General features: G+C 44.6%; 1 long non-coding RNA gene across 1 annotated transcript; it reads right to left on the bottom strand.

Annotated features, from left to right (window-relative positions):
• Nucleotides 1–1,205: 1,205 nt before the first annotated feature.
• Nucleotides 1,206–20,517, bottom strand: LOC119473386. The gene is made up of 2 exons (XR_005202589.1): nucleotides 20,453–20,517; nucleotides 1,206–1,284 (listed from the first exon to the last, which is right to left on the bottom strand). It is a non-coding gene; the product is annotated as an uncharacterized LOC119473386 (long non-coding RNA).
• Between the last annotated feature and the right edge of the window lie 3,172 nt (nucleotides 20,518–23,689).

The following is a 23,689-nucleotide window of genomic DNA, read 5'->3' on the forward strand; positions in this document are numbered from 1 at the left end:
CTTCCTTTTTTTTTTTCCTGGCCAGCAGCATCAGCATCACCTGGGAACTTGTTAGAAATATAAATTCTCAGATCCTACCTCAGACCTATTGCATCAGAAACTATTTGAGTGGCCAGGCATGGTGGCTTATACATGTAATCCCAGCACTTTGGGAGGTTGAGGTGGGAGGATTGCTTGATGCGAGGAGTTTGAGACCAGCCTGGGTAACATAATGAGACCTACACCTCTCTCCACCAACTCCCACCCTTGTCTCTACAAAAACTAACTGATCATTAAAAAATGCAAATTAGGCCAGGCACGGTGGCTCACACCTGTGATCCCAGCACTTTGGGAGGCCGAGGTGGGCGGATCACGAGGTCAGGAGATTGAGACCATCCTGGCCAACATGACGAAACCCTGTCTCTACTAAAAATACAAAAATTAGCCAGGCATGGTGGCACATGCCTGTACTCCCAGCTACTTGGAGGCTGAGGCAGGAGAATCCCTTGAACCCGGGAAGTGGAGGTAGCAGTGAGCCAAGATCACGCCACTGCACTCCAGCCTAGCGACAGAGCGAGACTCCCTCTCAAAAAAAAAAAAAAAGAAAGAAAGAAAGAAAAAGAAAAATGCAAATGAAAACTGCAATGAGATGCCACCTTACACCAGTGAAAATGGCCATTACTAGTAATAGTATTTTGAGACAGACTCTTGCTTTGTCACCCAGGCAGAAGTGCAGTGATGAGATCTGGGCTCACTGCAAACTCCATGTCCTGGGTTCAAGTGATCCTCCTGCCTCAGCCTCCTGAGTAGCTGGGGTTACAGGCACCGCCACCAAGCCTGACTATTTTTTTGTGATTTTAGTAGAGATGGGGTTTCCCCATGTTGGCCAGGCTGGTCTCGAACCCCTGATCTCAAGTAATCCACTCACTTTGGCCTCCCAAAGTGCTGGGATTACAGGGGTGAGCCACTATGCCTGATCCCAGAATGACTATTACTAAAGAGCTAAAAAAGAACAAATGCTAGCCAGGCTGTGGAGAAAAGGGAATGCTCATACACTGTGAGTTAAAGGGAAAACTGGTTCAACCATTGTGGAAAGCAGTGTGGCAATTCCTCAAAGAGGTAAAAACAAAACTACTATTTGACCCAGCAATCCCGTTGCTGGGTAAACAGCCAAAGGAATACATGTCATTCTATCTTAAAGACACATGCACAAGTATGTTCATTGCAGTACTGTTCAGAATAGCCAAGACGTGGAAGAAACCTAAGTGCCCATCAATGGGAGCCTGGATAAAGAAAATGTGGTACCTCTACGCCACGGAATACTCGGTCATAAAAAAGGACAAGATCCTGCCCTTTGCTGAATCATGGATGGAGCTGGAGGCCATTATCCTTAGCAAACTAATGCAGGACCAGAAAACCAAATACCACGTGTTCTCATTTACAGGCGGGAGCTTAATGGTGAGAACACATGGACACGAAGGGAACCACACACATTGGGGCCTACCGAGGGTGGAGGGTGGGAGGACGGAAAAGAGCGGAAAAGATAAAGAATGGGTACTAGGCTTAGTGTCTGGGTCATGCGATAATCTGTGTAACAAATCCCCATGACACAAGTTTATCTATATAACACATCTGCACATGTACCCCTGAAACTAAAATAAAAGGTAAAAAAACCAACCAAACAAACATGAATACAAGGAATGTAGGCTTTTGAGTCAACCTAATCATCTCATAGAGGAAACTCTGAATGTGCACATCCCTGTGCTGGGATTACAGTTGTGAGCCACCACACCTGGCCACACAACTTTATATTAGTGGTTTACACTGATGAGCTTGTGCTAATTGGATCTCATAAGGAAGAATCAAAGGCACCTTAGATGAGTCAGTGCAGTCAATTTCCTTTTTTTTTTTCCTGGCCAGCAGCCTCAGCATCACCTTGGAACTTGTCAGAAATATAAATTCTCAGATTCATGCCTTTCCTTTGTGGATATCATGTACCTATCAGCATGATTAATCTGGAAAGAAAGGAGGGACAGAGGGGTATCAGAGATGGGAGGGAACTTAGGTCTGGTGAGGGAGTGACACATCCCTTGTTACAAGCTAGACAGTGGCCAACCTAGGGATGAATCTGGTTCTCTATCTGTTGCCTGCCTTCTCTCTCTCAGTCAACATATGACCCGGTGACTGCTGTCAGATGGTCAGACCGTGAGTGTGTGTCTGACAACAGCATTGATCTCAGTATGGGAAACAGCACTTCTTGGAAAACAGACCATGTATCTGCCAAATTCTGCCTTCTCCTCCATCCAGAGACTTCTCGCATTTTGTCTGCTCAGTAACACAGTGGCCAGGGACCTTTTGTGAGTCAATGTATTTGCTGGTGGTGGCTCAAAGCTGTAACTGAAGTCTCCAAAGGGACCCTCCTCGTCACTACTTTATTAAAAGGAAACATTCCCTTGGCATTTCTCAGAGGCATTTCTCCAGGTATGGGTGAGAGGGACAAAGGAGAAGGAAGGGAGGTCTTGGGGCTCAAATGCCAGCAATCCAATTAAAGGCATGTTTAACCTTTGTAAATAAAGCTCCTGCTCAGTCTCCTTCTCAGACAGGGGGAGGAAAATTAACTGATTTAGTGGGAAGCCCCATACTGGGAGGAGAGGACTGGTGTTTACAGCATCCTTCCTGGGAGAGGGAATTCAGCCTGCTGTTAAAAATTCTTCTCTCTAGAAGGCCAACTGGCAGCAGATATAGGAAATTGTGTAGTGTACTGAGTCACCTCCTTAGGTGCCCTCCCTGGTGAAGGGGACTGTTCACCCAGGCATTTGGTTCAAAAGAGCCATTGGTGGGTCCCATCCAGCTGCTTTGGCTTCCATTAAAAACACGAGAAATAAAATGTAGCGTAGGACAGCAAACGGTGGGAAAACAGGCAGAAAATAGGGTCACATATTTAACAACCTCATAATGGGGGAGACCTCCATGGTCTCAAAGCAGTGTAAGAAACCACAAGAAAGACTGTGGGGACATGGATGAACCTGGAAACCATCATTCTCAGCAAACTGACACAAGAACAGAAAATCAAACACCGCATTTTCTCACTCATAGGCGGGTGTTGAACAATGAGAATACATGGACACAGGGAGGGGAGCATCACACACCAGGATCTGTCAGGGGGAAATAGGGGAGGGACAGCAGGGGGTGGGGAGTTGGGGAGAGATAGCATGGGGAGAAATGCCAGATATAGGTGATGGGGAGGAAGGCAGCAAATCACACTGCCACGTGTGTACCTATGCAACAATCTTGCATGTTCTTCACATGTACCCCGAAACCCTAAAATGCAATAAAAAAAAAGACTGCAAAGATTCTATGTCTGATCCATAAAAATATTCAAAGGCAAATAAACTGACAAAGACTTGCCACAGGTATGACATCCAAAAGCTGCTGTGATCACTCATCGTTCAGCCATTCATTTAACATTTATCGGACTGGCTGCTACAGAGACGGAAATCAAAGGCTCCATGCCCTAGGGGCCGCCCTCCAGTGGGAGATAAAATTCATCAGGCTTCTGTTCGTCTATGACTGGGGTGGGGCAAAGAGGCTTCACCGTCTGTATTTGTACATGCTGATAAGGAACGCCCTAGGACATCATGAGGTAAGTAGGGAAAAGACAAGAGCTGACAAAACAAGAGGAAACATAGGCTGGGCGCATGGCCCATGCCTGTAATCCCAGGACCCTGGGAGGCTGAGGGGGGCAGATCATTTGAGGTCAGGAGCTCGAGACCAGCCTCGCCAACATGATGAAACCCCGTTTCTACTAAAAATACAAAAATTAAGTGTGGTGGTGTGGGCCTGTAATTCCAGCTATTCGGGAGACTGAGGCACAAGAACTGCTTGAACCTGGGAAGTGGAGGTTGCAGTGAGCCGAGATCGGGCCATTGCACTCTAGCCTGGGCAACAGAGCAAGACTCAGTACCCCCCACCCCCACCACACACACACAAAGGAGGAAACATAGAAAATACTATATAAAAATTCTCAATCTTCTTAATGACTGAAGTATAGATGGGGATTAAAATGAGGTAGTTTTTTGTTAGCAAACTTTCTTATTTTTATTTTTTAAAGACAGCGTCTCACTCTGTTGCCCAGGCTGGAGTGCAGTGGCATGATCATGGCTCACTGCAACCTTGACCTCCCAGACTCAGACAATCCTCCCACCTCAACCTCCCTCCTGAGTAGGTGGGACTACAGGTGCAAGCCACCATGCCTGACTATTTTTGTATTTTTTGTAGAGACAGAGTTTTGCCACGTTGCCCAGGCTGGCCTCAAACTGATGCTCAAACTATCCACCTGCCTTTACCTCCCAAAGTAGTGTGGTTACAGGTGTAAGCCACTGCACCTGGTTGTGAACGTACTTTTTTTTTAAATAATACCAAAATCTAGCACAGTTGTACAGAAATAAGAATGTAATGTTATCTCCTTACCAATAAATAGAAGTCTTTGGACAGTATTTTGGCAACATCTACCAATAGTCTTTAAAATGTTCATAATATGAGGCAGATCCAAGATGGCCAAATAGGAACAGCTCTGGAGTGCATTTCCCAGCGAGAACAACGCAGAGGGTTAGTGAACATCACATTTCCAAACAAGTTATTACGGCTCACAGACCAGGAGATTCCCGGGCCGAAAAGTGCCACGAGTTTCTAGCATGGCTGTTTCAGCCGGTGCAGCGGGTCTTCACACAAAAACTCACACAAATCTGGGCGGTCATTTCAATGGGCACCTGGAATGCCTGGGAGACAGAGCTGCCCATTCAAGTGAAAAAAAGGGGGCTGAAACAGGGACCCAGGTGATCTGGCTCAGTGAGTACCACCCCCACAAAGACCAGCAACCTGAAACGCTCTGGACTGAGAGTTTCACAGCAAGCACAGCTGGACCCGGGATGGTCCAGCTCTGTTGGGGAAAGGGCATTCGCCACTACCGAGGCAGTCCGCCATTACCGAGGCAGGCTGCCATTACCGAGGCAGTTCTAACTACACCTCTATAAACAAAACGCAAGGAACGTTCACACAGCAGCTGAGCAGAGCCCATGGCAGCCCAGCAACACCTCTGTTGGTAGACTGTGACTAGGCTACCTCCTTGCTGGGCAGGGAAGTTCTGAAAAAAGGCAGCAGGATGTCAGGAACTTATAAATAAAGTCCCACCTTCCCAGGACAGACCACCTGGGAAAAAAGGTGGTTATGAGTTCCACTGCAGCAGACTTAAATGTACCTGCCCAGCAGCTCTGAACAGAACAACGGAGCTCACAGCTCAGCACTTGAGCACCTATGAGGGACAGACTGTCTCCTCGGGTAGGTCCCTGATCCCCGTATATCCAAAGAGACACCTCATAGTCAGCTCACAAAGCTGAGCTCATGCTGACATCTGGTGGATATCCTTCTGGGATAAAGATAACAGAAGAAGAAATGGGCAGCAACCCTTGCTGTTCTGCAGCTGCTGCAGATGATCTCCAGGCAAGCAGGGTCTGGAGTGGACCTCCAGCAGTCCTGCAGCAGAGGGGCCCTGCTGTTAGAAGGAAAACTAAAAAACAAAGAAACAACATCATCAAAAAAAAGGACGTCACTCAGAGATCCAATCTGAAAGTCTCCAAAGACCTCAGGCAGATAAATCCACAAAGATGGGAATAAAACAGCACAAAAAGGATGAAAACACCCAAAACCAGAATGCCTCTCCTCCTCCAAGGGACCACAACTCATTACCAGCAAAGGAACAAAGCTGGAGGGAGAATGAGTCTGATGAATTGACAGAAACAGGCTTCAGAAGGTGGGTAAAAACAATCTTCTCTGAGCTAAAAGAACATGTTCTAACCCAATGCAAAGAAACTAGGAACCTTGAAAAACGGTTTCATGAAATGCTAATGAGAATAAACAGCTTAGGGAAGAATATAAATGACTTAATGGAGCTGAAAAACACAACACAAGAATTTTGTGAAGCATACACAAGTTTCAATAGCTGAGTCGACCAAGCAGAAGAAAGAATATCAGAGATTAAAGATCAACTCAATGAAATAAAATGAGAAGGCAAGATTAGAGAAAAAAGAGTGAAAAGAAATGAACAAAGCCTCCAAGAAATAGGGGATTATGTGAAAAGGCCTAATCTACATCTGATAGGTGTACCTGAATGTGACAGAATGAGTGCAAGCTGGAAAACACTCTTCAGGATACTATCCAGGAGAACTTCCCCAACCTAGCAAGGCAGGCCACCATTCAAGTCCAGGAAATACAGAGAACACCACAAAGATATTCCTCAAGAAGAGTAACCCCAAGGCACATAATTGTTAAAGTCACCACGCTTGGAATGAAGGAGAAAATGCTAAGGGCAGCCAGAGAGAAAGGTCAGGTTACCCACGAAGGGAAGCCCATCAGACTCACAGCGGATCTCTCAGCAGAAACCCTACAAGCCAGAAGAGAGTGGGGGCCAATATTCAACATCCTTAAAGAAAAGAACTTTCAACCTACAATTTGATATCCAGCCAAACTAAGCTTCATAAGTGAAGGAGAAATAAAATCCTTTATGAACAAGCAATTGCTGAGAGATTTCGTCACCACCAGGCCTGCCTTACAAGAGCTCCTGAAAGAAGCACTAAACACAGAAAGGAACAACAAGTACCAGCCACTCCAAAAACATACCAAATGGTAAAGAGCATTGACACAATGAAGAAACTGCATCAACTAACGGGCAAAACAGCCAGCTAGCATCAATGGCAGGATCAAATTCACACATAAGAAAATTAACCTTAAATGTAAATAGGCTAATACCCCAATCAAAAGACACAGACTGGCAAACTGGGTAAAAACTCAAAAACCATCGGTGTGCTGTATTGAAGAAACCCATCTCACATGCAAGGACACACATAGGCTCAAAATAAAGGAATGGAGGAAGATTTACCAAGCAAATGGAGAGAAAAAAAAAAAAAACACAGGAGTTGCAATTCTAGTCTCTGATAAAATAGACTTTAACCCAACAAAGATCAAAAGAGACAAAGAAGAGCATTATATAATGGCAAAAGGATCAATGCAACATGATCCTAAATATATATGCACCCAATACAGGAGCACCCAGATACATGAGGCAAGTTCTCAATGACCTAGAAAGAGACTTAGACTCCCATACAATAATAGTGTGAAACTTTAACACTCCACTGTCAATATTAGACAGATCAACCAGACAGAAAATTAACAAGGATATCCAGGACTTGAACTCAGACCTGGACCAAGCAAACCTAATAGACATTTACAGAACTCTCCACCCCAAATCCACAGAATATACATTCTTCTCAGCACCACATCACACCTGCTCTAAAACTGACCACATAATTGGGAATAAATCACTCCTCAGCAAATGCAAAAGAACAGAAATCATAACAGTCTCTTAGACCACAGGGCAATCAAATTAGAACTCAGGATTAAGAAACTAACTCAGAACTGCACAACTTCATGGAAACTGAACAACTGGCTCTTGAATGTTGACTGGATAAACAATGAAATGAAGGCAGAAATAAAGATGTTCTTCGAAACCAATGAGAACGAAGACATAACATAGTTGAATCTCTGGGACACATTTAAAGCAGTGTCTAGAGGGAAATTTACAGCAATAAAGGCTCACATGAGAAGCAAGGAAAGATTCAAAATTGACACCCTATCATCAAAATTGAAAGAGCTAGAGAAGCAAGATTTAAAAATCTCAAAAGCTAGCAGAAGACAAGAAATAGAGCAGAATTGAAGGAGAGAGAGACAAAAAACCCTTCAAAAAATCAGTAAATCCAGGAGCTGGTTTTTTGAAAAGATCAATAAAATAGACAGACCACTAGCCAGATTAATAAAAAAGAGAGTAGAATCAAATAGATGTAATAAAAAACAATAAAGGGGATAGCACCACCGATTCCACAGAAATACAAACTACCATCAGAGATTACTACAAATAACTCTATGCACATAAGCCAGTAAACCTGGAAGAAATGGATAAATTCCTGGACACTTGCAACCTCCCAAGCCTAAACCAGGAAGAAGTCGAAACCCCGAATAGACCAATAAACAAGGGCTGAAGTTGAGGCAGGAATTAATAGCCTACCACCCAAAAAAAGCCCAGGTCCAGATGGGTTCACAGCCGAATTCTACCAGACATACAAAGAGCTGATACCACTCCTGAAACTATTCCAAACAATACAAAAAGAGGGAATCCTTTCCACATCATTTTATAGGACCAACATCATCCTGATACCAAAACCCAGCAGAGACTCAACAAAAAAAGAAAACTTCAGGTCAATATCCATGATGAACAGATGCAAAAATTTTCAACAAAATAAGGGCAAACTGATTGCAACAGCACATCAAAAAACTTACCCATCATGATTAAGTAGGCTTCATCCTGGGGATGCAAGGCTGGTTCAACATATGAAAGGCTGGTTTAACATATGCAAGTCTATAAATGTAATTCACCACATGAACAGAACCAAAGACAAAAACCACGATAATCTCAGTAGATGCAGAGAAGGCCTTCGACAAAATTCAATAGCCCATTATTCTAAAAACTCTCAATAAACTAGGTATTGATGGGATGTATCTCAAAATAATAAAAGCTATTTATGACAAACCCACAGCCAATATCATACTGAATGGACAAAAACTGGAAGCATTCCCTTTGAAATCTGGCACTAGACAAGGATGCCCTCTCTCACCACTCCTACTCAATATAGTATTGGAAGCTCTAGCCAGAGCAATAGGGCAAGACAAAGAAATAAAGGGTATTCAATTAGGAAAGGAGGAAGTCAAATTGTCTCTATTTGCAGACGACATGATTGTAATATTTAGAAGATCCCATCGTTTCAGCCAAAAATCTCCTTAAACTGATAAGCAACTTCAGCAAAGTCTAAGGATACAAAATCAATGTGCAAAATCACAAGCCTTCCTATACACCAATAATAGACTTAAAAAGAGCCAAATCAAGAACGAACTGCCATTCATGATTGCTACAAAGAGAATAAAATACCTAGGAATACAACTAACAAAGAATGTAAAGGACCTCTTTAAGGACAACTACAAACCACTGCTCAACGAAATAAGAGAGGACACAAACAGATGGAGAAACATTCCATGTTCATTGTTAGGAAGAATCAATATCGTGAAAATGGCTATACTGCCCAAAGTAATCTATAGATTCAATGCTGTCCCCATCAAGCTACCTATGACCCTCTTCACAGAACTGGAAAAAACCACCTTAAACTTAGCTCACGTAGCCAAGTCAATTCTAAGCAAAAAGAACAAAGCTGGAGGCATCAAGCTACCAGACTTCAAATTATACCACAAGGCTACAGTAATCAGAACAGCAAGGTACTGGTACCAAAACAGAGATATAGACCAGTGGAACAGAACAGAGGCCGCGGAGGCAACGCCACACATCTACAACCATCTGATCTTTGACAAACCTGACAAAAACAAGCAACGGGGAAAGGATTCCCTGTTTAATAAATGGTGTTGGAAAAACTGGCTAGCCATGTGCAGAAAGCAGAAATTGGACCCCTTCTTGACACTTACACTAAAGTTATCTGCAGATTGATTAAAGACTTAAACATAAGACCTAACACCATAAAAACCCTAAAAGAAAACCTAGGAAAAACCATTCAGGACGTAGGCATAGGCAAGGACTTCATGACTAAAACGCCAAAAGCATTGGCAACAAAAGCCAAAATAGACAAATGGGATCCAATTAAACTCCAGAGCTTCTGCACAGCAAAAGAAACAGTCATTAGAGTGAACTGGCAACCAATAGAATGGGAAAAAAATTTTTGCAATCTGCCCATCTGACAAAGGGCTGATATCCAGAATCTACAAAGAACTAAAACAGATTTACAAGAAAAAAACAAACAAACTCATTCAAAAGCGGGCAAAGGACATGAATAGATACTTTTCAAAAGAAGACATTTATGAGGCCAATAAACATATGATAAAATGCTCATCATCACTAGTCATTAAAGAAGTGCAAATCAAAACCACATTGAGATACCATCTCACACCAGTTAGAACGTCGATCATTAAAAACTCTGCAGACAACAGATGCTGGAGAGGATGTGGAGAAATAGGAACACTTTTACACTGTTGGTGGGAGTGTAAATTAGTTCAACCATTGTGGAAGACAGTGTGGCGATTCCTCANCCATTACTGGGTATATATCGAAAGGATTATAAATCATTCTATTATAAAGACACATGCACACATATGTTCACTGCAGTCCTGTGTACAATAGCAATGACCTGGAACCAACCCAAATGCCCATCGATGATAGACTGGACAAGGAAAACGTTGCACATATACACCATGGAATACTATGCAGCCATAAAAAACGATCAGTTTTTGTCCTTTGTAGGAACATGGATGAATCTGGAAACCATCATTCTCGGCAAACTGACACAAGAACAGAAAAACAAACACCGCATGTTCTCACTCATAGGCAGGTGTTGAACAAGGAGAACACATGGACACAGGGAGGGCAGCATCACACACTGGGGTCTGTTGGTGGGGAATGGGGGGGGACAGAGCAGGGTAGGGGGGTTGGGGAGGGATAACAGTGGGAGAAATGTCAGATATAGGTGACAGGGGGATGGAGGCAGCAAACCACATTGCCACGTATGTCCCTATGCAACAATCCTGCATGTTTTGCACATATACCCCAGAACCTAAACTGCAATTATATATATATAAATATATATAATATATAAATATAATTGCATATATAATTATATATAATATATAAATATATATAATATATATAATATATATTTATATATTATATAAAATTATATATGCAATAATATATTATAAATATATTTTATATTTATAAATATTATAAATATTTATATATTTATATACTTTATATATATTTATATTATATATATAATTTATATTATAAATATAAATAATATATAAATATTATAAACTATATATAGAGAGTTTATAGTATTTGACAGGAATTGCACTTCTAGGAACTTACATGAAGGAAATAATCAAAGATACAGATGAAGATTTATATATAAGAATACTCAGGCCCGGGAAAGTGGCTGACACCTGTAATCCCAGCATTTTGGGAGGCACAGGTATGCAGATCATGAGGTCAGGAAGTGGAGACCATCCTGGCTAACACAGTGAAACCCTGTCTCTACTAAAAATACAAAAAATTAGCCGGGTGTGGTGGCACACGCCTGTAATCCCAGCTACTTGGGAGGCTAAAACAGGAGACTCGCTTGAACTCGGGAAGTGGAGGTTGCAGTGAGCCGAGATCACGCACTGCACTCCAGCCTGGGAGACAGAGCAAGTCTCCATCTCAACAAAGAAAGAAAGAAAGAAAAATGAATACTCATAGCATATCTATTTTCTTGGGGAAAAAAGCAATTTTAAAGTCCAACAAGAGAAAAGTGGGTGATTAAATTAAGCAATATCTATATAATAGTTCATTTTGATCAATACCTTTGTCATAATGACTTTGAAGAATATCTAATGATAACTTATGCTTATGACATAATAGTAAAATAATGGGATACAAGCTATATGTGGGCAGGAGAATCTCAATTTTGTGAGAAAAAATAAGGAAATCTTTAATTTACCTACTCAAAACTACTTATTGGATACTTTGAGGCTTGAGAAGTTCCTCTAATATATTGATTTAAAACATTATATATAATTAGTAGCATACTTAAAAATATAATAATTTAAAAAATGTATGATCAATTAAGCACATACATCTGAATTTTAGAAATGTTAACATGGTGTAAAAACAGAAAAATGTGGCTGGGCGCTGTGGCTCATGCCTGTAATCCCAGCACTTTGGGAGGCTGAGGTGGGAGGATCATCTGAGGTCGGGAGTTGGAGACCATCATGGCCAACATGGTGAAACCCCGTCTCTACTAAAAATAGAAAAAAATTAGCCGGGCATGGTGGCAGGAGCCTGTAATCCAGCTACTCAGGAGGCTGAGGCAAGAGAATTGCTTGAACCTGGGATGTGGAGGTTGCAGTGAGCTGAGATTGTGCCATTGCTCTCCGGCCTGGGCAACAAGAGTGAGACTCTATCTCAAAAAAATACAAAACTAAACTAAAAACAGAAAAATGTGTATTTGGGGGTAGGAGAAATAGGGCATTGGGAGACAGCCCTATATGGTACATAAGGGGTTCAGGAAAAAGGAGGAGGACATTGAGGAGAATATTGGTTATTCTTGGGTGGGGTCATGTACACTCTGACCGATGGAGACCAGATCTGTGGGTTTTTCTCCGTCTTCCAGAGTGAGATGTTAGCAAATTGCCTTCCCTCTTTGCGCTGCGAAGAATGCTGTGAGCATCTTAGCTTCATTCTAGGATTTTCCTTTAGAACGATTTCCTCTGACTTCCTGAAGGGGGCTTCCTCCTGAAAAGAGGTGGGGGGAACCACTGGGGAAGGAGAATTTAATCCAGTACTTCAGTTATAAGGCTTGAGAAGGAAGAGTTCTAGGTGAATCCTGGGGATAAAAGATGGACATTGGACCTGGGTCTGCAGGGCCAACATGCACCCGGCACTCTGGAGTGGCAGACACCCTGAGGACAGCAGCACCCGGCACTCTGGAGTGGCAGGCACCCTGAGGACAGCAGCACCCGGCACTCTGGAGTGGCAGGCACCCTGAGGACAGCAGCACCCGGCACTCTGGAGTGGCAGGCACCCTGAGGACAGCAGCACCCGGCACTCTGGAGTGGCAGGCACCCTGAGGACAGCAGTGTGAGGGGGCTGGAGAGACAGGCAGTAGAGCCTGCGACAAAGAAAACCAGCACTGAGACAGAGGGTCTTTCAGCAACGCGATTTTTACTTCCTGGACTGCAGGAAGGGCACCCTCACCAGCCATAATGCCAAGAGAGTACAACCAACAGAGGAAAGGCAGACACATTCATCCCTTACACATTTGGGGTTGTCTGGTCTGTTGTCTGGAGCCGGACCTCACAATCTAAACTAAAACACAATAGGCTAATAACTGAAAACTTTTCTCAACAGGTAAAAGCAGTGGAGAGCTGGGACATGCCTGTGAGCACATCCTGCACAGGTATCTTGGTTAAAGTACAAGGACATAGAACGTACTACGTGCCTGTAAGCATGGCATGTCTAATAGCTACACAGGATAGGGCTTAACAAAGAGTTATTAGCGCACTTATGATTTAACAATAAAGAAAACTTTAAAAAGGAACTTTTCCACCTCCCACAAGCGTCAGTTCCTCTTGAGCACCAAAGACCAATCGCCCCATTTTGCACCGTGTGCGTCCCCGGCATCTTTGGCTAATTTAAGAGAATCCTCCCGAGGACAATGTGAGACATCTTACCCGTCAATCGGAAAAATAAAAGCAATGAGACCCACCTTATGCATCGGATGGTTGTGATTACGTATTCACATGTACGGTTGTGAAGCCATCCAATGCTTAAGATGGGTCTCATTGCATTTATTTTTCTGATCAACCAGTGGTAGAACATAACATGTTTTACCTCCATTATCTTACCATGAGCATACAATGTCTTATTATTTATGTATTTATGTAGGCAAATCTGTATTTATTTTGTTTGCCACCCAGGCCGTAGTGCAGGGGTACGCTTATGGCTCACTGCAGCCTCAACGCCCTGGACTCAAGCTATCCTCCCGCCTTGGCCTCTGGAGTAGCTGGGACTACAGGCATGTACTACCATACCAAGCTAATCGTTTTTGTGTTTTTTTGTAGAGACAGGTTTTCTTCTTATTGCACAGACTCCTCTTGAACTCCTGGACTCAGGTGATCTGCTCGCCTCAGCCTCCCAAAGTGCTGGGATTACAGGCATGAGTCACTGCACCTGGCCATGAGCAGATCATGTTTTATAAAGGAGGGAAAGAATGAACCTTAAACAATGTCCCCTCCTCTCCAAGGCTGAGTAACGAGTGTGGCTGTTGCATGGGAAATGAGGCACAAAGCTGGAATTTGAACCCACCTGGCCACTCAGGTAAGCTGTGTTGAGTATGCAGGACCTTCAGAGACACATGCAAGAGCTTCATTCTAAAATGGGCCCTCCGTCTTTAATTAGCTGAGAGTCAGAGTGACATGTTAGCGCCTCCTCACATGGCCACATAAACAGCCCCTGGCTTGTTTGGTGGGCCTGTCAGAAGCTTGCCGCTACTGGGAGATACTGACCGAGGATGTTTCTGACATCATAAGGCTCTCCCTGAGCTCCTGGGTGGCTTTGAGTGCAGAAATCTTAATCCCAAAGCAACAGACACCCTTCTGTACTCCAGGCACTGAATAAATCAGGGGAGATCTCAAACACCGTAATTCTAACAGAGCCATCTCTGATGGCTGTGGCAATTTGCTCTCTCGTGGGTTAGGACCAGCTGTAATTGATGAGGAAACTGACAGCTCTTTGTCTTCCTTGACTACATTTGTCATCTGGCAGCTGGCTTATTCGTTATCTATTGCCTGGGATTCTCTCTTTCTCCCCCTCTCTTTCCCTGGGCACTTGTGGAGCAGATGTATCTCCTCCTCTCCCTAAAGAGAAGATCTATAAAGCCGTAACATGTTTTTAATGCAATTCAGCTTTTTGAAAAATGCATAATTGGAGAGTTCCAAAATAATTAGTTTATTATAGTGGGCCTATAAAAATGAACTTGCATCTCATTTATGAGCCATTAGATCCTATGTTCTACAAGCCTGATTGCTATTAACGCCACCAGCATATAATTTAGCATACTTTATTAACATGCGTCACCACTGAGCCTCTCTTCCTTCCAGCCCCCACATCAGCAGGGACAGACAGGGTTGGGTTTGGGGCTGAGAATTCTTCCCATGAGCAGGACTCCAGCTTTGGCGACGGTGTCCCCTCTTCAGCCCACACCCCTCATGAGTCATGCTGTGGACCCCTCTTCTATGAGAACATTTGACATTCATTCTATTTCTTTCTGGAGCAGTCAAGCAAAAAAAAAAAAAAAAGCAAAAAAAAAAAAACAAAAAACAAAAAAAAACAAAAAACGAAGGCATTAGAATCAGGAAGAAGAAAAAAGGAAAAAAAAAAAATCCCGAATATCAAAGAAGAGAAGGAACACATGGGTGCCTGGTTCTCGTTCTAGGAGGTAAGGATAGTGAATGCCTTCACAGACACAAATGTGATTTTTTTTTCAGATAGTATAATGAAAATCAAAATATTTATTGTGTATCTTCTCCACGTTGTCTGCATGTGCCTATGTAGGGAACGGACGGGATGAATGGAGAAATTCACATGTGTGTTTGGGTACTTGTGGGGCAGCTGTATCTCCTCCTCTCCCCTAAGAAGAGATGTATACAACATGTTTTTAATGCAGTCTAAAAGTATGTATCATGCATCAGCCCTACTTCCTTTTCGCCTCCTACGTAGGGCACAGAGGAGAAGAAAAAAGATGCTGGCTCATCTGTTTCTCTTACTTGAGGAGCTGATGTTCTAATGGGGAAAAAAGGTTGAGCACTGGCTGGGCATGGTGGCTCACGTCTGTAATCCCAGCACTTTGGGAGGCTGAGGCAGGAGGATCCTGTGAGACCAGGAGTTTGAGAGCAGCCAGGGCAACACAGCAAGATCCCATCTCTACAAAAAAAATCAAATGAATTATCCGAGTGTGGTGGTGTGCACCCGTAGTCCTAGCTACTCAGGAGGCTGAGTGGGGAGGTTCACTTGAGCCCAGAAGTTTGAGACTACAGTGAGCTATGATGGCACCACTGCACTCCAGCCTGGGTGAAAGAATGAGACCCTGTTTCTTATAAAACAATCATAAAGGGCAAAAACTGAGGAAGCTTTGTGCACTATAAGAGACTGATAATTATCCATGTAGCAAAAGCCTAAGAAGGAAATTGGACTTGGACTCTGCAGGCCTAGAACACTGGAAGAATGTGATCAGGAGGGGGCAACAATTCTGGGTCAGGGGTGCAGACGAGAACAGCTCTTCAGCCTCCCCTTGGCCCCACAGACGGCTGCTTGGATGAGGAGTGGAGAGAGAGGCTGTCCCCAGGTAGACGCTAGAAGGCGACTACAGCAGGACATGGGTGCCAGAGCTCAGCATGTGGTCTTCGTGCCCCCAGCTGTGGCTCAGCTACGCTGCACAGGGGGCCATTTCCTTTTCTCCCGGCAGGGATGCAGGATGGTGGCAGGGAGCCTCAGGCCGAAGCCCTGGAGCCTGGCACACGGAATGAGATGGTAATGCTGTTATCTTTCCTTGTGGGAACAAGAGTTTTATCCCCTTTTTCCTTTTCCTTTTTTTTTTTTCTTTTTTGACACAGAGTCTTGCTCTGTCACCTAGGCTGGCATACAGTGGTGCCATCTCAGCTCACTGCAGCCTCTGCCTTCCCCAGCTCAAGCAATTCTCCTGCTTCAACCTACTGAGTAGCTGGGATTACAGGCATGCACCATCACACCCAGCTAATTTTTGTAACTTTTTTTTTCTTTTTTTTAGCAGAGATGGGGTTTCACCATGTTAAAGGCTGGTCTTAAACTCCTGACCTCAGGTGATCCACCCACATTGGCCTCCCAAAGTGTTGGGATTATAGGCGCGTGAGCCACAGTGTCCAGCTCCTTTTTAAGAGGACACACTGAGCTTTGTAATTTGTTGGCCAGGGTTTAACTCTCAGCGGTGAGGTAAGATGCTTCCATTTTTTTTTTTAATCCTTTTTTTTATTTATAAACTTTGTCGAGACGAAGTCTCGTGATGTTGCCCAGGCTGATTACAAACTCCTGGCCTCAAGTGATCCTCTCACCTCGGCCTTCCAAAGTGCAGGGATTACAGGCATGAGCCACTGTTCCTGGCTGGCTTCCATTTTTTGAGAAACAAGGGTTATAGAAGAAAACGGCTGGATTGTCACAGAGAAAGTCAAAACAGTGAGGCCCCTGAACTTGGCAGCAGGGGGGTTTCTGAACACGGCAGAGAGTATGGAGGTTGTGGCTTCACACTTTGAGTAAACCTGTGTTTTGCTCCCCTGTGACACCCCAAGATGGGCAAAGGGGGCACAGGGGCTCTTGGGACTGAATTCTAAACTCCTTTATGGGAGCTTTCAAGAAGGACCTATGAAGGTCAGCACGGTAGGTCCTTCCCAGAGCATACGGATAACTTGAACCTCTTCCTCCCCCATGACTCTTGTTTGGAAGGCGTATTAGTCTGTCCTCATGCTGCTAATAAAGACGTACCTGAGGCTAGGTAATTTATAAAGGAAAGAGGCTTAAATGGACTCACAGTTCCACATGGCTGGGGAGGCCTCATTGTCAGGGTGGAAGGTGATCAAGGAGCACACGTCGTACGTGGTGGCAGGCAAGAGAGGGTGTGCTGGGAAACTCCTCTTTATAAAATCATCAGATCTTGTGAGACTCTTATTATCACGAGAACCGCAAGGGAAAGACCCGCCCCCCACGACTCAATTACCTCCCACCAGGTCCTTCTCATTATGGGGGCAATAATTCATGATGAGATTTAGGTGGGGACACAGCCAAACCATCTCAGAAGGAAAGAGTCCTGTTCAGATCTCATATCTGTATCTAAGCAATCTTGCCAAGGGTCCTTCAAGCTTAATTTCATTAGGAAATAAAATACTAGAACAGCATTTGCTCTTGAGCATTGTGGAGTAGCTTCTGTTATGCAGACAGACAGAGGCTTGGAGGGAAGAACGGAGCATAAAAATCCAGGAAAAGGTGGCATCTGACAAGACTCACCAGGGAAAAACACTACAGCCCAGGGCACTATAGGGGAATACGTATTACATTGAATTTCACAGAATTAAACATGTTTAAACTGGCCGGGCGCAGTGGTTCACGCCTGTAATCCCAGCACTTTGGGAGGCTGAGGTTGGCAGATCACCTGAGGCCAGGAGTTCAAGACCAGCCTGGCCAACACGGTGAAACCCCGTCTCTACTAAAAACACAAAAATTAGCCAGGCATGATGGCATGTGCCTGTAGCCCCAGCTACTCAGGAGGCTGAAGCAGGAGGATTGCTTGAATTCAGGAGGCAGAGGCTGCAGTGAGCCGAGATTAAGCCACTGCACTCACTCCAGCCTGGGTGATAGAATGAGACTGTCTTTAAAAAAAAAAAAAGTTTAAATTTCACCAAGTGATTTTTGTATAGCTGCCTCGTTTCTAAATAATAACAGCTGTTTCATGAAAAAGCAGTTTGTTAAGGTGCATGGTATACTGAAAGAATGCCCAAAAAGAGAATAAAAAATGATAATAAGGAAGAGGAGGAGGGGAAGAGAAAGGAGGAGGAGGGGAAGAGAAGGGGGAAGAGAGAATGAAGGTGAGGAGAAGGAGGGGGATGGCAAGAAAGAGGAGAAGATGAGGAAGATGGAAAGGAGGAAGATGAGGGGAGGGAAAAGGAGGAGGAGGAGGAGGAGAAGGAGGAGGAGGAGGACTGGGAGGAGGAGAAAGGGCAAGGAGAAGAACAAGGAGACAGAGGGAAAGGTCAGGAGGAGGAGGAAGAAGAGGAGGAGAAGAAGAGGATGTTGGAGGGAGAAGGAGATGAGGCAGGAGAAGCAGAAGGATGAGGAGGAGAAGGAGAAGGGGTAGGAAGAGAAAAAGAAAGAGGAAGAAGAGGAGGAGGAGGAAGTATCAAGAAGAGAGAGGGCAACGGAATACGCCTGGTTGCACCCCTGGTTATGGCTGTAGTTTTGAGTACACAATTTCTGGTCCCCTACTTTCTACATCTGTGATACAAAATCTTTACTTTTGGCCGGGTGCGGTGGCTCACGCCTGTAATCCCAGCACTTTGGGAGGCCGAGGCAGGTGGATCACGAGGTCAAGAGATCGAGACTATCCTGGTCAACATGGTAAAACCCCGTCTCTACTAAAAATACAAAAATTAGCTGGGCATGGTGGCACGTGCCTGTAATCCCAGCTACTCAGGAGGCTGAGGCAGGAGAATTGCCTGAACCCAGGAGGCGGAGGTTGCAGTGAGCCGAGATCGCGCCATTGCACTCCAGCCTGGGTAACAAGAGCGAAACTCCGTCTAAAAAAAAAAAAAAAAAAAAACAAATCTTTACTTTTAATAAAATCTTACATAGAAGCCCAGTACGTGCTGCTTAGATGGGGGACGCATGGATCGTGGTGTGTGGAGAGAGTGTGTGTGTGTGTGTGTGTGCATGCGTGCATGCGTGAGAATGCAAAGATGTTAACTCTATTCTGGGGCAAGTTGGAGCAGCGCTGTGTGCCCACGGGACCTCTCTCTGTTTTGGTGCTCTTTGGTAAGTGCAGGAAAACCATATGGAAGGCGTTTGGGAGAGGAGAATAGAGAGGACCTTGCTGTTTAGCCCTGGCTAAGCGGGGAAGCGGATGGAGGGTTAGGATGCACTCAACACGCCCAGCATCAAAATGTGGGAGTGACAGAAACAAAACTCAAACTCCATGCTGACATCAGCTGGGAAGTTCCATCAGATGAAATCCAAAGTCCCTGACATATTTGGCCAGGTGCAGTGACTCATGCCCATACTCCTGTCACTTTTGGAGGCCAAGGTGCGCAGCTCACCTGAGGTCAGGAGTTTGAAACCAGCCTGGCCAACATGGTGAAACCCCATCTCTACTAAAAATATAATAAATGATGTTGGGGAAACTGGCTAGCTATGTGTAGAAAGCTGAAACTGGACCCATTCCTTACACCTTATACAAAAATGAACTCCAGATGCATTAAAGTTTTAAGCATAAGACCTAACACCATAAAAACCCACGAAGAAAACCTGGGCAATACCATTCAGGACATAGGTATAGGCAAGGACTTCATGACTAAAACACCGAAAGCATTGACAACAAAGCCAAAATAGACAAATGGGATCTAATTAAACTTAAGAGCATCTGCACAGCAAAAGAAACAATCATTAGGGTGAATCAGCAACCAACAGAATGGGAAAAAATTTTTGCAATCTACCCATCTGACAAAGAGTTAATATCTAGAATCTACAAAGAACTGAAACAAATATACAAGAAAAAAAAAGCCAATCGAAAAGTGGGCAAAGGATATGAACAGACACTTTTCAAAAGAAGACATTTATGCGGCCAACAAACATATGAAAAAATGCTCATCATCACTGGTCATTAGAGAAATGCAAATCAAAACCACATTGAGATACCATCTCATGCCAGTTAGAATGACGATCATTAAAAACTCTGGAGACAACAGATGCTGGAGAGGATGTGGGGAAATAGGAACACTCTTACATTGTTGGTGGGTGTGTAAATTAATTCAACCATTGTGGAAGACAGTGTGGTGATTCCTCAAGGACCTAGAAACAGAAATTCCATTTGACCCAGCAATCCCATTACTGGGTATAAACCCAGAGGATTCTAAATTCTTCTGTTATAAAGGCACATGCACACATATGTTCATTGCGGCACTGTTTACAATAGCAACGACCTGGAACCAACCCAAATGCCCATCAATGATAGACTGGATAAAGGAAATGTGGCACATATACACCATGGAATACTATGCAGCCATAAAAAAGGATGAGTTCATGTCCTTTGCAGGGACATGGATGAAACTGGAAACCATCATTCTCAGCAAACTGGCACAAGAACAGAAAACCAAACACTGAATGTTCCCACTAATAAGTGGGTGTTGAACAATGAGAACACATGGACACAGGGAGGGGAACATCACACACTGGGGGCCTGTTTGCGGATGGGGGTGGGGGTTGAGGAGGGATAGCAGGGGGTGGGGGGATTGGGGAGGGATAACATTAGGAGAAATACATATTGTTGACGGGGGGATGGGTGCAGCAAACCACCGTGGCATTCGTATACCTATGTAACAATCCTGCACGATCTGCACATGTACCCCAGAACTTAAAGTATAATTTAAAAAAATGTAAAAAAAATACAAAAATTAGCCCGGCATGGTGACAGGTGCCTGTAATCCCAGCTACTCGGGAGGCTGAGGCAGGAGAATCACTTGAACCCCGGAGGCAGAGGCTGCAGTGTGCCAAGGCCCTGCCACTGAACTCCACCCTGGGTGACAAGAGTGAAACTCCATCTCAAAACAAACAAACAAAAAACAAAAACAAAGTCTCTGACATACTTTTGACTGATCTGCCAATATCATTTCCCAGAGAGGAGAGAAAGCAAAAAGAGAAAACCACTTCTCTGAGCTTGACTGCAGCCAACAGAGACAACTTGGTTTGTGAAGCGGAAGTGACTGGAGTCCTGAGAATGAAGAAACATAGAGTTTGTGGGAAGCAGGTGAGGAGGGGTCTCCATAGTGTTGGCTGGCCCTCTGCAGTATCAAAAGGCTCAGAAGAGCAAATGGCATCATTCCAGGAGGGGGAGCAGCTTAGCAAGATGACCCAGCACTGAATGCACCATTTTATGAGTCTCTGAAGAGGAAAGGGGAAGAAAATTCTTAGAGAAGAAAAAAGATCTGGGAGCAGTGGCTCACACCTGTAATCCCAGCACTTCGGGAGGCCGAGGCGGGTGGATCACCTGAGATCGGGAGTTCGAGACGAACCTGGCCAACATCCTGAGACCCTGTCTCTACTAAAAATACAAAAATTAGCTGGGCATGGTGTTGTGTGCCTGTAATTCCAGCTACTCGGTAGGCAGAGACAGGAGAATTGCTTGAACCCAGGAGGTGGAGGTTGCAATGAGCCAAGATCATGCCACTGCACTCCAGCTTGGGCAACAGAGTGAGACTCTATCTCAAAAACAAACAAACAAACAAAAAAAAGCCAGGCGTGTGACTCACATCAGTAATCCTAGCACTTTGGGAGACGGAGGAGGGCGGATCACCTGAGGTCAGGAGTTTGAGATTAGCATGGCCAAAATGGTGAAACCCCATCTCTACTAAAAATACAAAAGTTAGCCATTTGTGTAGTCTCAGCTACTCAGGAGGCTGAGGCAGGAGAATCACTCGAATCTGGGAGGCAGAGGTTGCAGTGAAGTGAGATCATGCCACTGTACTCCAACCTGGGCAACAGAGCAAAACTCCATCTCAAAAAAAGAAAGAAAAATAAAAGAATCACTTGAACCTAGGAGGCAGAGGTTGCAGTGGGCAGAGATGCCACGGCACTTCAGCCAGATGACAGAGTGAGACCCTGTCTCTAAAAAAAAAAGAAAAAAGGAAAACTAACCAAAACAGAAGAACTAAAATCTACACATCTGGAGCTGCCAAACAGGCTGAGAAAAATGAAGCAAGGGTTTTCTGATGCTAGTCGGAGCAGAGGAAGGGTCAGATACGCACAGGACCCCTGCCTGCCCTGATGGGATGATGAAGATGGATGGGTGACGCAGTAACCCCTGTTTGACTTCTGTCTCCTCCATGTAGAAGAATGGATTTTGGACTGAAAACAGGAGCTCAGGCAGTGCCAAGGAATAATTTGAGGCCCCTCACAGAGGTACAGCCAGATGCTGTGTTTGAGAAGCATCGTAATTAGGAGGTCACAGGGGTTCAAGTTCAGAAGCTTAGGATGGAGGGCTCATGCTGTGTGATCTCAGAGGAGTTTCTGAGAATGGGGAGGAGGAGGAGAAGAAAGAAGGGGAGAAGGGGGAAAAGAAAAGGGGAAAGAGAAGAAGGAGGAGGGGGAGAGAGAAAGAAGGGGGGAAGATGAAGGGGAGTAGGAGGGGGAGGAGGGGGAGGAGAAACAGGAGGAGGAGGAGCCAAGGTAGATAATGTGCTTTATGGCCGGGCACGGTGGCCCACACCTGCAATCCCAGCACTTTGGGAGGCCAAGTGGATGGATCGCCTGAGGTCAGGAGTTTGAGAACAGTCTGACCAATATAGAGAAACCCTGTCGCTACTAAAACTACAAAAATTAGCCAGGTGTGGTGGGGTGTTCCTGTAATCCCAGCTACTTGGGGGTCTGAGGCAGGAGAATCGCTTGAACCCAGGAGGCGGAGGTTGCAGTGAGCCGAGATCGCACCACCACACTCCAGCCTGGGTGACAGAGTGAGACTCGGTCTCAAAAGAAAAAATGCCTCAGTCTCCTCCTATATAAAATGAAGATAATAATCTCTATCAGTGGCTCTCATAGCATGGTCCCCAGACAGCAGCATCTACATTCCCTGGGAACTCAGCACAAATGCCTATTTTGGGATCCACACCCGACCCCCAGAATCAGGAAATCTGAAGGCGATGCCCAGGATGCTGTGCTAACCGATCCTCCCGAGCTTCCAATGCCTGCCTGGATCTGACAGCCCCGGTCCTGATCACATGGTAATTAGGATGCTGAAACCAGGACTGTGTGGGAAACCCTCTCCTTGCATGTGTAAGCCATCTTGAAATGGTCTGCTTTTAGCACGAGTTCAAATATCCTGGCTTAGGTGGAATTGCATAGCCAAATCCGGATGAGGCTGCAAATGAGATCGCCAAAGTCCTACAGCTGGTACAGCGCTTTCAGAAAAGGGAAAGTCGGTCGGATATTTTCTAGTCTAACCAGATGGCAAGGCGGCAGGAGGAGGCTCTCAGGAGCACTGGTGTAACCAGAATAGATCTCTCCCTCTGCAAGGACCTTCCTCCTTTCACTTAGTGTGATAAATATCACTGGAAGCGCACACAGTTTCTGCTTGCAGGTGAGCATGAATTACTCCTCCAGCACTAGGAACACTAATTTGTAACACAGATTCAATTTGGCCCTGGAATGGGGAGGGATTGCACCTCTAAAATTTGTTTCGTTATTTAGGGAAATCACTCACTCTCCGCATCAGGATAGATT

The sequence above is a fragment of the Cebus imitator genome, unplaced genomic scaffold (assembly GCF_001604975.1).
Source record: "Cebus imitator isolate Cc_AM_T3 unplaced genomic scaffold, Cebus_imitator-1.0 Scaffold153, whole genome shotgun sequence".
Classification (NCBI taxonomy): domain Eukaryota; kingdom Metazoa; phylum Chordata; class Mammalia; order Primates; family Cebidae; genus Cebus; species Cebus imitator.